This window comes from Triticum aestivum, chromosome 4D (assembly GCF_018294505.1).
Source record: "Triticum aestivum cultivar Chinese Spring chromosome 4D, IWGSC CS RefSeq v2.1, whole genome shotgun sequence".
Classification (NCBI taxonomy): Eukaryota; Viridiplantae; Streptophyta; class Magnoliopsida; order Poales; family Poaceae; genus Triticum; species Triticum aestivum.
The window spans coordinates 13,149,871-13,158,108 of record NC_057805.1 but is presented as its reverse complement, the minus strand read 5'-3'; positions in this window follow the sequence as shown (position 1 = coordinate 13,158,108).

Here is an 8,238-nt window from a genome sequence, read left to right as displayed (position 1 = left end):
GGGAGGGGGAAATCATCGCCATCGTCATCACCAACGCTCCTCTCATCGGGAGAGGGCAATCTCCATCAACATCTTCACCAGCACCATCTCCTCTCAAACCCTAGTTCATCTCTTGTATCCAATTCTTGTCTCATAGTCTGGGATTGGTACCTGTAGGTTGCTAGTAGTGTTGATTACTCCTTGTAGTTGATGCTAGTTGGTTTATTTGGTGGAAGATCATATGTTCAGATCCTATATGCATATTAATACTCCTCTGATTATGAACATGAATATGCTTTGTGAGTAGTTACGTTTGTTCCTGAGGACATGGGAGAAGTCTTGCTATTAGTAGTCATGTGAATTTGGTATTCGTTCGATATTTTGATGAGATGTATGTTGTCTATCCTCTAGTGGTGTTATGTGAACGTCGACTACATGACACTTCACCATTATTTGGGCCTAGAGGAAGGCATTGGGAAGTAATAAGTAGATGATGGGTTGCTAGAGTGACAGAAGCTTAAACCCTAGTTTATGCGTTGCTTCGTAAGGGGCTGATTTGGATCCATATGTTTCATGCTATGGTTAGGTTTACCTTAATACTTTTGTTGTAGTTGCGGATGCTTGCAATAGAGGTTAATCATAAGTGGGATGCTTGTCCAAGTAAGGGCAGCACCCAAGCACCGGTCCACCCACATATCAAATTATCAAAGTACCGAACGCGAATCATATGAACGTGATGAAAACTAGCTTGACGATAATTCCCATGTGTCCTCGGGAGCGCTTTTCTCTATATAAGAGTTTGTCCAGGCTTGTCCTTTGCTACAAAAAGGATTGGGCCACCTTGCTGCACTTTATTTACTTTTGTTACTTGTTGCTCGTTACCAATTATCTTATCACAAAACTATCTGTTACCTATAATTTCAGTGCTTGCAGAGAATACCTTGCTGAAAACCGCTTATCATTTTCTTCTGCTCCTCGTTGGGTTCGACACTCTTACTTATCGAAAGGACTACGATAGATCCCCTATACTTGTGGGTCATCAAGACTCTTTTCTGGCGCCGTTGCCGGGGAGTGAAGCGCCTTTGGTAGGTGGAATTTGGTAAGGAAAAATTTATATAGTGTGCTGAAATTTACTGTCACTTGTTACTATGGAAAGTAATCCTCTGAGGGGCTTGTTCGGGGTATCTTCACCCCGACCAGTAGAGCAAAGAGTTGCTCCTCAACCTACTGAACCTACTGAAAATGAAAATGTCTACTTTGAAATTCCTTCGGGTATGTTAGAAAAACTGCTAGCTAATCCTTTTGCAGGAGATGGAACAATGCATCCTGATGAGCACCTAATATATGTGGATGAAGTTTGTGGATTATTTAAGCTTGCAGGTATACCCGATGATGTTATTAAGAAGAAGGTCTTCCCTTTATCTTTGAAGGGAGATGCATTGACATGGTATAGGCTATGTGATGATATGGGATCATGGAACTACAAACGATTGAAATTGGAATTTCATCAGAAGTTTTATCCTATGCATCTTGTTCATCGTGATCGCAATTATATATATAATTTTTGGCCTCGCGAAGGAGAAAGCATCGCTCAAGCTTGGGGGAGGCTTAAATCAATGTTATATTCATGCCCCAATCATGAGCTCCCAAGAGAAATAATTATTCAAAAATTTTATGCTCGGCTTTCTGATAACAATCGCACCATGCTCGATACTTCTTGTGCTGGCTCTTTTATGATGAAGACTATTGAATTCAAATGGGATTTATTGGAAAGAATTAAACGCAACTCTGAAGATTGGGATCTCGACGAAGGTAAGGAGTCAGGTATGACACCTAAGTTTGATTGTGTTAAATCTTTTATGGATACCGATGTTTTCCGTAAATTTAGCACTAAATATGGACTTGATTCTGAGATAGTAGCTTCTTTCTGTGAATCTTTTGCTACTCATATGGATCTCCCTAAGGAGAAGTGGTTTAAATATCATCCTCTCATAGAAGTAAAAGTAGCTGCACCTATTAAAGTTGAAGAAAAGACTATCACTTATAATGATCCTATTGTTCCTACTGCTTATGTTGAGAAACCACCTTTCCCTGTTAGAATAAAGGATCATGCTAAAGCTTCAACTGTGGTTCGTAAAAGCAACATTAGAAATTATACACCTCTTGAGAAAGTTAAAGTTGAACCTAATATTGCTATTTTTAAAGATCTCTTGCCTGATAATATTGATGGGCATGTTATTCATTTCCGTGATGAAACTACTAGAATTGCCAAACCTTGTGCTAAAGATAAACATAGACATGTGGTAGGCATGCCTGTTATTTCTGTTAAAATAGGAGATCATTGTTATCATGGCTTATGTGATATGGGTGCTAGTGCTAGTGCTATACCTCATGACTTATACAAAGAAATTATGCATGATATTGCACCTGCTGAGATAGAAGATATTGATGTTACCATCAAGCTTGCTAATAGAGATACCATATCACCCATTGGAATTGTTAGAGATGTTGAAGTCTTGTGTGGGAAAACTAAATATCCTGCTGATTTTCTTGTTCTTGGTTCCCCACAAGATAGCTTTTGTCCCATTATATTTGGTAGACCCTTCTTAAACACTGTTAATGCTAGGATAGACTACGAAAAGGATGTTGTTACTATTGGTTTGGGTGATATGTCTCATGAGTTTAATTTCTCTGAATTTTGTAGACAACACCGTGACGAGGAATTGCCTAGTAAGGATGAAATTATTGGTCTTGCTTCTATTGCCGTACCTCCTAGTGATCCTTTAGAACAATATTTGCTAGACCATGAAAATTATATGTTTATGAATGAAAGAAGGGAAATAGATGAAGTATTCTTTAAACAGGAACCTATCCTGAAACACAATTTGCCTGTTGAAATCCTAGGGGATCCTCCTCCACCCAAGGGTGATCCCGTGTTTGAGCTTAAACCGTTGCCTGATACTCTTAAATATGCTTATCTTGATGAGAAAAAGATATATCCTGTTATTATTAGTGCTAACCTTTCAGAGCATGAAGAAAAGAGATTATTGAAAACTCTGAAGAAGCACCGTGCTGCTATTGGTTATACTCTTGATGATCTTAAGGGCATTAGTCCCACTCTATGTCAACACAAAATAAATTTGGAGAAAGATGCCAAACCAGTTCATGATCACCAACGACGGCTGAATCCTAAGATGAAAGAAGTGGTAAGAAAGGAACTAAAGCTCCTTGAGGCAGGTATAATTTATCCCGTTGCTGATAGTCAGTGGGTAAGTCTTGTCCATTGTGTCCTAAGAAGGGAGGTATTACTGTCATTCCTAATGATAAAGATGAATTGATCCCGCAAAGAATTATTACAGGTTATAGGATGGTAATTGATTTCCGTAAATTAAATAAAGCTACTAAAAAGGATCTTACCCCTTACCTTTTGTCGATCAAATGCTAGAAAGATTATCCAAACATACACATTTTTGCTTTCTAGATGGTTATTCTGGTTTCTCTCAAATACCTGTGTCAGCCGATGATCAATCAAAGACCACTTTTACTTGCCCTTTCGGTACTTTTGCTTATAGACGTATGCCTTTTGGTTTATGTAATGCACCTGCTACCTTTCAAAGATGCATGATGGCTATATTCTCTGACTTTTGTGAAACGATTTGTGAGGTTTTCATGGACGATTTCTCCGTTTATGGATCCTCTTTTGATGATTGCTTGAGCAACCTTGCTTGAGTTTTGCAGAGATGTGAAGAAACTAACCTTGTCTTGAATTGGGAGAAGTGCCACTTTATGGTTAATGAAGGTATTGTCTTGGGGCATAAAGTTTCTGAAAGAGGTATTGAAGTTGATAAAGCCAAGGTTGATGCTATTGAAAGGATGCCATGTCCCAAGGACATCAAAGGTATAAGAAGTTTCCTTGGTCACGCCGGTTTTTATAGGAGGTTCATTAAGGACTTCTCAAAAATTTCTCGGCCTCTGACTAATCTATTACAAAAAGATATACCATTTGTCTTTGATGATGATTGTGTAGAAGCATTTGAAATACTTAAGAAAGCATTGATCTCTGCACCTATTGTTCAGCCACCTGATTGGAATTTACCCTTTGAAATTATGTGTGATGCTAGTGATTATGCTGTAGGTGCTGTTCTAGGGCAAAGAGTTGATAAGAAATTAAATGTTATTCAATATGCTAGTAAAACTCTAGACAATGCTCAGAGAAATTATGCTACTACTGAAAAAGAATTCTTAGCAGTTGTATTTGCTTGTGATAAGTTCAGACCTTATATTGTTGATTCTAAAGTAACTATTCACACGGATCATGCTGCTATTAAATATCTTATGGAAAAGAAAGATGCTAAACCTAGACTTATTAGATGGGTTCTCTTGCTACAAGAATTTGATTTGCATATTATTGATAGAAAGGGAGCTGAGAACCCCGTTGCAGACAACTTGTCTAGGTTAGAGAATGTTCTTGATGACCCACTACCTATTGATGATAGCTTTCCCGATGAACAATTAAATGTCATAAATGCTTCTCGTACTGCTCCATGGTATGCTGATTATGCTAATTACATTGTTGCTAAATTTATACCACCTAGTTTCACATACCAGCAAAAGAAAAAGTTTTTCTATGATTTGAGACATTACTTTTGGGATGACCCACATCTTTATAAAGAAGGAGTAGATGGTGTTATTAGACGTTGTGTACCTGAGCATGAACAGGAACAAATCCTACGCAAGTGTCACTCCGAGGCTTATGGAGGACACCACGCTGGAGATAGAACTGCACATAAGGTATTGCAATCCGGTTTTTATTGGCCTACTCTCTTCAAGGATGCCCGTAAGTTTGTTCTATCTTGTGATGAATGTCAAAGAATTGGTAATATTAGTAGACGTCAAGAAATGCCTATGAATTATTCACTTGTTATTGAACCATTTGATGTTTGGGGCTTTGATTATATGGGACCTTTTCATGCCTCTAACGGATATACACATATTTTAGTTGCTGTTGATTACATTACTAAGTGGGTAGAAGCTATTCCAACTGGTAGTGCTGATCATAACACTTCTATTAAAATGCTTAAAGAAGTTATTTTTCCGAGGTTTGGAGTCCCTAGATATTTAATGACTGATGGTGGTTCACATTTTATTCATGGTGCTTTTCGTAAAATGCTTGCTAAGTATGATGTTAATCATAGAATTGCATCTCCTTATCACCCACAGTCTAGTGGTCAAGTAGAATTGAGCAATAGAGAGCTCAAATTAATTTTGCAAAAGACTGTTAATAGATCTAGAAAGAATTGGTCCAAGAAACTGGATGATGCATTATGGGCTTATAGAACTGCATATAAAAATCGTATGGGTATGTCTCCGTACAAAATGGTTTATGGAAAAGCATGTCACTTACCTCTCGAACTAGAACATAAAGCTTATTGGGCTATTAAGGAACTCAATTATGATTTCAAACTTGCCGGTGAGAAGAGGTTATTTGACATTAGCTCACTTGATGAATGGAGAACCCAAGCCTATGAGAATGCCAAATTGTTTAAAGAAAAAGTTAAAAGATGGCACGACAAAAGGATACAAAAGCGTGAGTTTAATGTAGGTGATTATGTATTGCTATACAACTCTCGTTTAAGATTTTTTGCAGGAAAACTTCTCTCTAAATGGGAAGGCCCTTACGTTATCGAGGAGGTCTATCGTTCCGGTGCCATAAAAATCAACAACTTTGAAGGCACAAATCCGAAGGTGGTGAACGGTCAAAGAATTAAACATTATATCTCAGGTAATCCTATAAATGTTGAAACCAATGTTATTGAAACCGTAACCCCGGAGGAATACATAAGGGACACTTTCCGGAACGTTTCAGACTCCGAAAAGGAATAGGTATGTGGTACGGTAAGTAAACCGACCCCAAAACAGTCCTAATGGCAATTTTTCTCCGTTTTGGAATATTTAGAAAAATAGAAAAATAAGAAGCAGTCCAGGAAGGACATGAGGGCTCCACGAGGGTGGAGGGCGCGTCCTACCCCCCTGGGCGCGCCCCCTACCTCGTGGGCACCTCGTGTGCTCTCCGGACTCTGTTTTCTTGCACGATACGTATTTTGGTCTGTAAAAATTCATTATATAATCTCCCGAAGGTTTTGACTCCTGTATCACGCAAATATTCTCTATTTTTGTTTCGAGCAGTTGCTACTGCAGATTTGAGCAAGATGTCTTCTCAAGAGTCAGTCGGGGAGAGCCGGGTGTCTCATCCGGCATCGAGATCAAGGACAAACAGCGATGCTGGCCACTTTGGGCCAGCAATGGAGGAAGAGATGGAGGCTGACTTGAAGAGGATAGGCGCCATGGAGGAGGATCAAGAAGTCACTTCTCGCTTCCGAGCTGGATTCACAATGGGGGAGCTATAGAGCTCGGCTATTCCAAACTCGGTTATCCCTTCCAATGTTAGATTTCTTTCTTATGAAAATATGAAGAAGAGCGTCACTTGTTCTCCCGCAGCTATGCAACACCCTTGGGTGCAAGGAGCTTTGGCTGTTACAGGGAAGCTTCGTAAGGAGATAATGGATCCCAAGCAGCAACTCAATAAGCTCGAAGAAGAGAATCATATCCTGAGGAGTATCATCGCCAAGAATATCCCACCATCACCTCCGAAGAAGGAGACATAACCACATGGGTATGGGCACTCCCCTTGGCAACTGCCAAGCTTGGGAGGTGCCCCGGTATCGTATCACCATCACACTCCTATATTTACCGTTTTTCTTAGTTCGATCCTATTAGTAGTATCTTGATCTAGTAGAATAAAGTTTTGGTATGATCTAGTTTTGAGTTTTGCTTTATGATCCTTCTATGTAATCGAGTCCGTGAGCTATATATAATAAAGATTAGTGTTGAGTCAAGGGCTTGATTATCTTGCTATGATCTTGAGTGACTAAAAGAAAAGAGAAAAGAATAAAAAGAAACAAAGAGATCATATTGATCTTATGGAGAGTAATGACTTCACATAGAAAGAGTATGATGATTCAAAGTTGTTGGAAGTTGACAAACATAACTTTGGTCATCATTGCAATTAATAGGAAGTAATAAAGAAAGAGAGGTTTCACATATAAATATACTATCTTGGACATCTTTTATGATTGTCAGCACTCATTAAAATATGACATGCTAAAGAGTTGATGCTGGACAAGGAAGACAACGTAATGGGTTATGTTTTCTTATATCTGAGATAAAGTATATTGTCATGGATCATCCAACATGTTGAGCTTGCCTTTCCCCCTCATGCTAGCCAAATTCTTTGCACCAAGTAGAGATACTACTTGTGCTTCCAAATACCCTTAAACCCAGTTTTGCCATAAGAGTCCACCATACCTACCTATGGATTGAGTAAGATCCTGCAAGTAAGTTGTCATCAGTGCAAGCAATAAAAATTGCTCTCTAAATATGTATGATTGATTGGTGTGTAGGAAATAAGCTTTATACGATCTTGTGATGTGGAAGAAATAAAAGCGACAGACTGCATAATAAAGGTTCATATCACAAGTGGCAATATAAAGTGACGTTCTTTCGCATTAAGATTTTTGTGCATCCAACCCTAAAAGCGCATGGCAACCTCTGCTTCCCTCTGCGAAGGGCCTATCTTTTATTATCTTCTACCTTATGCAAGAGTCATGGTGATCTTCACCTATCCTTTTTTACATTTTATCCTTTGGCAAGCACAGTATGTTGGAAAGATCCTGATATATATATATCTAATTGGATGTAAGTTAGCATGAACTATTATTGTTGACATTACCCTTGAGGTAAAAGGTTGGGAGGCGAAACTATAAGCCCCTATCTTTCTCCGTGTCCGATTAAAACTCCGAAACCACAAGTATTGCGTGAGTGTTAGCAATTGTGAAAGACTAAATGATAGTTGAGTATGTGGACTTGCTGAAAAGCTCTGATATAGACTCTTTCTGACATTATGATAAATGGCAATTGCTTCAATGACTGAGATTATAGTTTGCTGGTTCTCAATAAAGTTTCTGATTCATACTTTGCATTGTGAATAGATTATTACTTGAGCATAAGAAATCATATGACAATATCCATATATGTTGCTGTTATGAGAATAAACATGATGCCCTCATGTCCGTATTTTATTTTATCGACACCTCTACCTCTAAACATGTGGACATATTTATCGTTATCGGCTTCCGCTTGAGGACAAGCGAGGTCTAAGCTTGGGGGAGTTGATACGTCCATTTTGCATCATGCTTTTTG